The 7,845-nt window shown below is 36.6% G+C and overlaps 1 non-coding gene across 1 annotated transcript; it reads left to right on the top strand.

Annotated features, from left to right (window-relative positions):
- Positions 1-338: 338 nt before the first annotated feature.
- On the top strand, positions 339-446 carry LOC148564442 (small nucleolar RNA R71). Its single transcript, XR_015885263.1, has one exon. It is a non-coding gene; the product is annotated as a small nucleolar RNA R71 (small nucleolar RNA).
- The last annotated feature ends 7,399 nt before the right edge of the window (positions 447-7,845 follow it).

The raw sequence follows: 7,845 nt of genomic DNA, 5'->3' as shown, positions 1-7,845 counted from the left end.
TCTTCATAGGAAGCCTCTTGAGTACTGTTGGATGCAGCTTGCATTCCATTCAGACTCTGAGAAATCATATTGACTTGCTGAGTCAATATTTTGTTCTGAGCCAATATGGCATTCAGAGTATCAACTTCAAGAACTCCCTTCTTCATAGGCGTCCCATTATTCACAGGATTCCTTTCAGAAGTGTACATGAACTGGTTATTTGCAACCATGTCAATGAGTTCTTGAGCTTCTGCAGGCGTTTTCTTTAGGTGAATGGATCCACCTGCAGAAGTATCCAATGACATCTTTGATAGCTCAGATAAACCATCATAGAATATATCCAGGATGGTCCATTCTGAAAGCATGTCAGAAGGACACTTTTTGGTCAGCTGCTTGTATCTTTCCCAAGCTTCATAGAGGGATTCTCCTTCTTTCTGTTTGAAGGTCTGAACATCCACTCTAAGCTTGCTCAGCTTTTGAGGAGGAAAGAACTTGACTAAGAAAGCCGTGACCAGCTTATCCCAAGAGTTCAGGCTGTCTTTGGGTTGAGAGTCCAACCATATTCTAGCTCTGTCTCTTACAGCAAAAGGGAAAAGCATGAGCCTGTAGACTTCAGGATCTACTCCATTAGTCTTAACAGTATCACATATCTGCAAGAATTCAGTTAAGAACTGAAAAGGATCTTCAGATGGAAGTCCATGAAACTTGCAGTTCTGCTGCATTAGAGAAACTAGCTGAGGTTTCAGCTCAAAGTTGTTTGCTCCAATGGCAGGAATAGAGATGCTTCTTCCATGTAAATTGAAATTTGGTGCAGGAAAGTCACCAAGCATTCTCCTTGCATTATTGTTGTTGGGTTCGGCTGCCATCTCCTTTATTTGTTCAAAATTTTCAATAAGGTTGTCTCTGGATTGTTGTAATTTAGCTTCTCTTAGTTTTCTCTTCAGAGTCCTTTCAGGTTCTGGATCAGCTGCAACCAGAATGCCTTTTTCTTTGTCCCTGCTCATAAGAAAGAGAAGAGAAAAAGAAAAGAAGAGAAATCCTCTATGTCACAGTAAAGAGGTTCTTTATTGTTAGTAGAAGAAGAAAAAGAATAGGGGTGAAGAAGAATGAAGAATCCAAACACAAGGGTAAGGATAGGAGCAGTGATGTGAGATGAAGAAATGTTAGTAGATGAATAAATAAATAGAATAAGATGAGAGAGAGAGAGGATTTTCGAAAATTAGAGAGAGAGAGTTAGTTAGGTGGTTTTGAAAAAGATAAGAAACAAACAAAAAGTTAGTTAGTTAGTTGAAACAATTTTTGAAAATCACTTTTGAAAAGATAAGAAGATAGGAAGTTAGAAAAGATATTTTTGAAATCAAATTTTGAAAAAGATAAGATAAGAAGATATTTTTTTTGAAAAGATATGATAGAAATTAGTTTTTGAAAAAGATTTGATTTTTAAAATCTCAATTAATGACTTGATTCACAAGAAATCACAAGATATGATTCTAGAACTTAAAGTTTGAATCTTTCTTAACAAGTAAGTAACAAACTTGAAATTTTTGAATCAAAACATTAATTGATGATGTTATTTTCGAAAATATAATGTAAAATTAAGAAAAAGATTTTTGAAAAATATTTTTGAAATTTTCGAAAATAACTAAAAAAATTGAAAAAAGATTTAATTTTTGAAAAAGATTTTGAAAAAGATAAGATTTTTTTTTAAATTGAAAATTTGATTTGACTCATAAAAACAACTAGATTTTAAAAATTTTTGAAAAAGTCAAATCTAATTTTCGAAATTTTAAGAGAGAAAAAGGGAAAGATATTTTTTTGATTTTTGAATTTTTATGATGAGAGAGAAAAACAACAAAATGATGCAATGCATGAAAATTATGATCAAAACAATGAATGCATGCAAGAATGCTATGAATGTCAAGATGAACACCAAGAACACTCTGGAGATCATGATGAACATCAAGAACACATTTTTTGAAAAATTTTTAATGCAAAGAAAACATGCAAGACACCAAACTTAGAATTCTTTAATGCTTAGACATAAAGAATTCAGGAATGCATATGAAAAACAGGAAAAGACACAAAACATGCAAATGCAAAGATCAAACAAGAAGACTTGCCAAGAACAACTTGAAGATCATGAAGAACACTATGAATGCATGAATTTTTTCGAAAAATGCAAGATGAACATGCAATTGACACCAAACTTATAACATGACACATGACTCAAACAAGAAACACAAAAATATTTTTTTGATTTTTATGATTTTCTAATTTTTTTTGTATTTTTTTCGAAAATTAATTGAAAAAAAAATAAGGATTTCAAAATCTTTAATATGAATTCCAGGAATCTTGTGCTCTTTAGTCTAAAGCTCCAATCAAAGGGTCAGACATGGCTTAATAGCCATTCAAGCTTTAGAATGGATTTACATCCATTGAGGTGATTAGTTGAAGACCAATCCCAAAGGAGTTTGGGTAAGGCTTTTCAGCCAGATAGGATTCAACATGTTACCATGAAACTCTAGAATTCATTCTTGAAAGTTTTGAAGCCATAGAATAATTTATTTTTGAAAACATTATTTTTATTATATTTTTGAAAACTTTTTTTTTCGAAAACAAAGGAGAAAATTTTGAAAGATTTTTGAAAAATTTTTGAAAAGAAAACAAAAAGAAAATTTACCTAATCTGAGCAACAAGATGAACCGTTAGTTGTCCAAACTCGAACAATCCCCGGCAACGGCGCCAAAAACTTGGTGGACGAAATTGTGATTACACTTTGATTATGTAAAATTCATTGCTCTTTCTTTCCCTGGCAATGGCGCCAAAAATATGATGCCAATACCATGGTTCACAACTTCGCACAACTAACCAGCAAGTGCACTGGGTCGTCCAAGTAATACCTTACGTGAGTAAGGGTCGAATCCCACGGAGATTGTTGGTATGAAGCAAGCTATAGTCACCTTGTAAATCTCAGTCAGGCAGATATAAAATAGTAATGGGGTTTTCGAAAATAATACTAAAATAAGGATAGAAAAACTTATGTAATTCATTGGTTAGAATTTCAGATAAGCGTGTAGAGATGCTTTCGTTCCTCTAAACCTCTGCTTTCCTGCTATCTTCATCCAATCAATCTTACTCCTTTCTATGGCTAGCTTTATGTAAGGATGTCACCGGTGCCAATGGCTACTTTCGATCTCTCTCGGGAAAATGATCCAAATGCTCTGTCACAGCACGGCTAATCGTCTGGAGGCATCACCTTTGTCGTTGGTTGCATCCTATTCCTCCTTGTGAAAATGGTCCGATGCGCTGTCACTGCATGGCTAATCATCTGGAGGTTCTCGATCATACTGGAATAGGATTTACTATCCTTTTGCGTCTGTCACTACGCCCAGCACTCGCGAGTTTGAAGCTCGTCACAGTCATTCAATCCCAGAATCCTACTCGGAATACCACGGACAAGGTTTAGACTTTCCGGATTCTCATGAATGCCGCCATCAATCTAGCTTATACCATGAAGATCCCAATATCTCGGACTCGGTCTCCTGTATTAGTAATCTAAGAGATACTCATTCAGTCTAATGTAGAACGGAAGTGGTTGTCAGGCACGCATTCGTAGGGAATGATGATGATTGTCACGTTCATCACATTCAGGTTGAAGTGCGAATGAATATCTTAGAAGCGGAATAAGTTGAATTGAATAGAAAACAGTAGTACTTTGCATTAATCCTTGAGGAACAGCAGAGCTCCACACCTTAATCTATGGAGTGCAGAAACTCTACCGTTGAAAATACATAAGTGATAATGGAGTTCATTGGTCTCGGCCCCAGAGGGGAACCGGAGTAACCAAGACTACGAATACAATGATAAAAAGTTCTATTTATAATAAACTAGTCACTAGGGTTTACAGAAGTAAGTAATTGATGCATAAATCCACTTCCGGGGCCCACTTGGTGTGTGCTTGGGCTGAGCTTCAAGTCTACACGTGGAGAGGTCATTCTTGGAGTTGAACGCCAGCTTTTGTGCCAGTTTGGGCGTTGAACTCCATTTTGCAACTTGTTTCTGGCGCTGGACGCCAGAATTGGGCAGAGAGCTGGCGTTGAACGCCAGTTTGCATCGTCTAAACTTGAACAAAGTATGGACTATTATATATTTCTGGAAATCCCTGGATGTCCACTTTCCAATGCAATTGGAAGCGCACCATTTTGAGTTCTGTAGCTCCAGAAAATCCATTTTGAGTGCAGGGAGGTCAGAATCCAATAGCATCAACAGTCCTTCTTCAACCTCTGAATCTGATTTTTGCTCAAGTCCCTCAATTTCAGCTAGAAAATACCTGAAATCACAGAAAAACACACAAACTCATAGTAAAGTCCAGAAATGTGAATTTAACATAAAAACTAATGAAAACATCCCTAAAAGTAATTAGATCCTACTAAAAACATACTAAAAACAATGCCAAAAAGCGTATAAATTATCCGCTCATCAGCTACGCTTCTTGTTTCCTTTGGGCACACTCCTTGGGCCACGCTTTTCTTTTTTTTTCTTTTCTTCACCTACAAGTAATCAAAACAACCAATCAAAGTATCACCAAATTCACAAGGTTTAAAGTTCATTCAAAATTCAATTAATTCTAGCTTAAACCTCATGATTTTGTGTCAATTAAAGGGTGGTTGATTGATTCACCAATTCATGCAAATTCACTCCAAATTACTTACTTACAATGCAAGAAAGTGCATAAAACCTAATGAAACAAGTGAAACTTGCTTGCAAAGCTAGCATAAGATGACTTGTCATCACAACACCAAACTTAAAACTTGCTTGTCCCCAAGCAAGCACTAATCATAAGAGAAAATGAAATAAAACAGAGAAGTATGCATGTTCTTATTCAGCAGATAGTTGAACTTGGTTCATGGGGTTTTGTGCAGATAATGGTGGCTCATTTATTATTTGCTGTTACATAAGATATGTTTCCTCAAAGATTCACTAAGGTTGCTGCTATAATGCTTTGTTTTTGCTTACTCCCTTGTTAGCTTTTCCTTCTTTATTTTGCTCAAAGAGCTTATTACTCATTGAAGGCTTGGTGGCAAATGTTGCAGCAGCCTGTAGCTTAGTTTTGCTCAACATTTCTTCACCACAGACACATGGCTCACATTTTCTTCCTAGGATCATTGATGCCCAGCATCTCTTTGGAATACTAAATGTTTTGTAGCTAGGTTGCTCTTTTTTGTAGACTTTCAGTTGGCAATCCCAAATCAGTTGATTTAAGTGGCCAAGTTTTGAAATACTCCTTAGAACTTACTTGTCCAAGCATATCCTAGTACAAAAACACCATAGGCATGTGTCCTAGGGTCCAAGCTATTGGTGTCTAGCCTTATTGTTTGTTTTTTTGCCAAGTCTTGGCTTTTCTTTTTCTTTTCTTTTTGTTTTGATTCATTGTTCAAGGGACTTTCATTAATTGAAAGATTATAGCAGCAAACTAGCTTAGGCTTCAAGGGACATGTCATTGTGCAGCATTTATTTTGTGAGCTAATCAATTTAATCAAACACATACCACCACTAACTTTCATTCTAACTTTTGCAACATTGAACAATTACTTTCTAAATCAACCATTTTTTTTCTTTTATTCAAGCAGTAAGGAAACAAAACAAAATTCAAGCAAATGAAGGATGACAAGATTATGTAGATAGCTTTCTTTAGCAAATACTTCCACTTGCAACTAAATGAACATTCTAGCCAGACGTAAAGGAATCCCTGAATTAAACATTTCACAACAACAAGGATCAAGTGTAAATTCAACCTGTTGGGTTGCAGCTTTTCATTCTTCCTTCTGTTGTGCCCCTTTTGAGTGATAATGCAGACGTTCTCTAATTTGTTGGCTATTTTCCTGCATACTCCTCAGAAGTTGCTTGCCTTTCAAGCCCTTTTGGTATCCAGTTAGTATTCAGAGCTTATTTGTGGGATTTTGAACTTACTTTGGTGTGTGAAGACCAAACTTAGTTCCTTGTCAATATTTCTCATGCAGCAAATTAATCATATGTGAAATCCTTTTATCTTTGCTAAAGGCAATAAAAACTAGAAAAACTAAAAAGTAAACAATTGGTTAATTGGTTTATCTGATTGCTCGGAGCTAGCAGCCATGTATGCAGAAGGTGAGAATGTGCTTTTAAATGAGATTTTGGTGGAACACCAAACTTAGAATCCTTCATTTTTTCTTAATTTATTTTGGTGTGCAACACCAAACTTAGCTCCTTGCAATATAGATAAGTCTAATTAACCCTTTTATTGAAATAGCTATGAAAAGTGAACTTCCTCAGGTTGGGCTGCCTCCCAACAAGCGCTTCTTTATTGTCACTAGCTTGACATCTCATCCTTTGATCATGGGGGTTGAAAATCATAGTGCCTCAGCTTTTCTCCTCTTATTATGAACTTCCTTCCGGTCTCCTCTTTGATGATCTCTAGGTGTTCAAGTGAAAGGATCCAGTTCACAATATAGTATTCTGATAATTGTGGACACACCTTCATTGGTTGGGTGTTTATCATCACTTTATCCCCTGGTGAGAAGCCTTCAGTGGGGATTTTCTTATTTCTCCACCCTTTTGGCTTCTTCTTTTTTTCTTTCTCAGAAGATAATTCATGCTTTGGTGGTTCTTTATCTGGGGTGTTGAGGTTCTCATCTGGGGTTTTGGATCTAGTTCCTCCTTGATTTCTTTGGTCTGTTGTACTATCTCTACTTCTTTCAAGCATGAGTTTAAAAACCTTGGAGTTGACTCCTTAATTGTCTTCTTTGAGTTATGATCTCTGGCCTTATCCTTGTTGCATTCTTCTTCTTGAGTGGCCTCATGTAAAGTCTTGAAGACATGAAATTCTAGATTCTCATCATGCACTCTTAGCAATAATTCCCCCTTTTCAACATCTATCAATGCTCTACCCGTAGCCAGGAAAGGCCTCCCCAGGATGATGGGCGTGTTAGGGTCTTCCTCCATATCCAGGATAACAAAATCAGCTGGGAGAAGAAATTTTCCCACTTTTACCAGCACATTCTCTACAACTCCAAGTGCTTGCTGAATGGACTTGTCAGCCATTTGAAGAAGTATTCGTGTGGATTTCAGCTCGAAAATTTGGAGTTTTCTCATTAGAGACAAAGGCATCAAGTTTATGCTTGCGCCAAGATCATAGAATGACAACTCAATTGTTATGTTTCCTATAGTGCAAGGTATATAAAAACTCCCAGGATCATCTTTCTTCTCTGGCAACTCTCTTTGGAGAATAGCACTACACTCTATTGTCGTTTCAACAATCTGTCCTTCCTTCAAGGGTCTTTTCTTTGTTAGCACTTCTTTCATAAATTTGGCATATAATGGCATCTGTTCAAGTGCTTCTAAGAAAGGAATATTGATGCTGAGTGTCTTGAATATGTCCAGGAACTTTGAGTATTGCTTATCCTCGTTTTCTTTTTTGAACCTCTGAGGATATGGAAGTTTGGGGACATATGGCTTCACCCCTTCCTTCTTCTCTTGTAGTTGTGTTTCAAGGATGTTCTTATCTCTCTTTGAGCTTTTTGCATTCTTGGTCTTTCTATCCTCTTCACTTCTCTCTTCTGTCTCTTCTTGTGGAACTTCTCTGTTGTGTTCTTCCTGATTGATGGCTTCCTTCTCCCCAGTCTTCTCACTTCCCACTATGATTGCTTTGCACTCCTACCACTTTGTAGCTTTTCCTTTGTCTCTTTCAGTGACATTGGGGAAGGTAATTGCTCTCTTCTCACCCATTTCTGAAATTTGCTTAGCCATTTGCTCCATATGCCTCTCAAGGTTTCTGATTGACGCTTCTTAGTTTTTGCTTGCCATCTCTTGATCTTTTCTTGCTGCTTC

This window comes from Arachis ipaensis, chromosome B5 (assembly GCF_059453495.1).
Source record: "Arachis ipaensis isolate K30076 ecotype BB chromosome B5, ASM5945349v1, whole genome shotgun sequence".
Classification (NCBI taxonomy): domain Eukaryota; kingdom Viridiplantae; phylum Streptophyta; class Magnoliopsida; order Fabales; family Fabaceae; genus Arachis; species Arachis ipaensis.
Note: the sequence above shows the minus strand (reverse complement) of the source record. Positions and strands in the feature narration are given on the sequence as shown.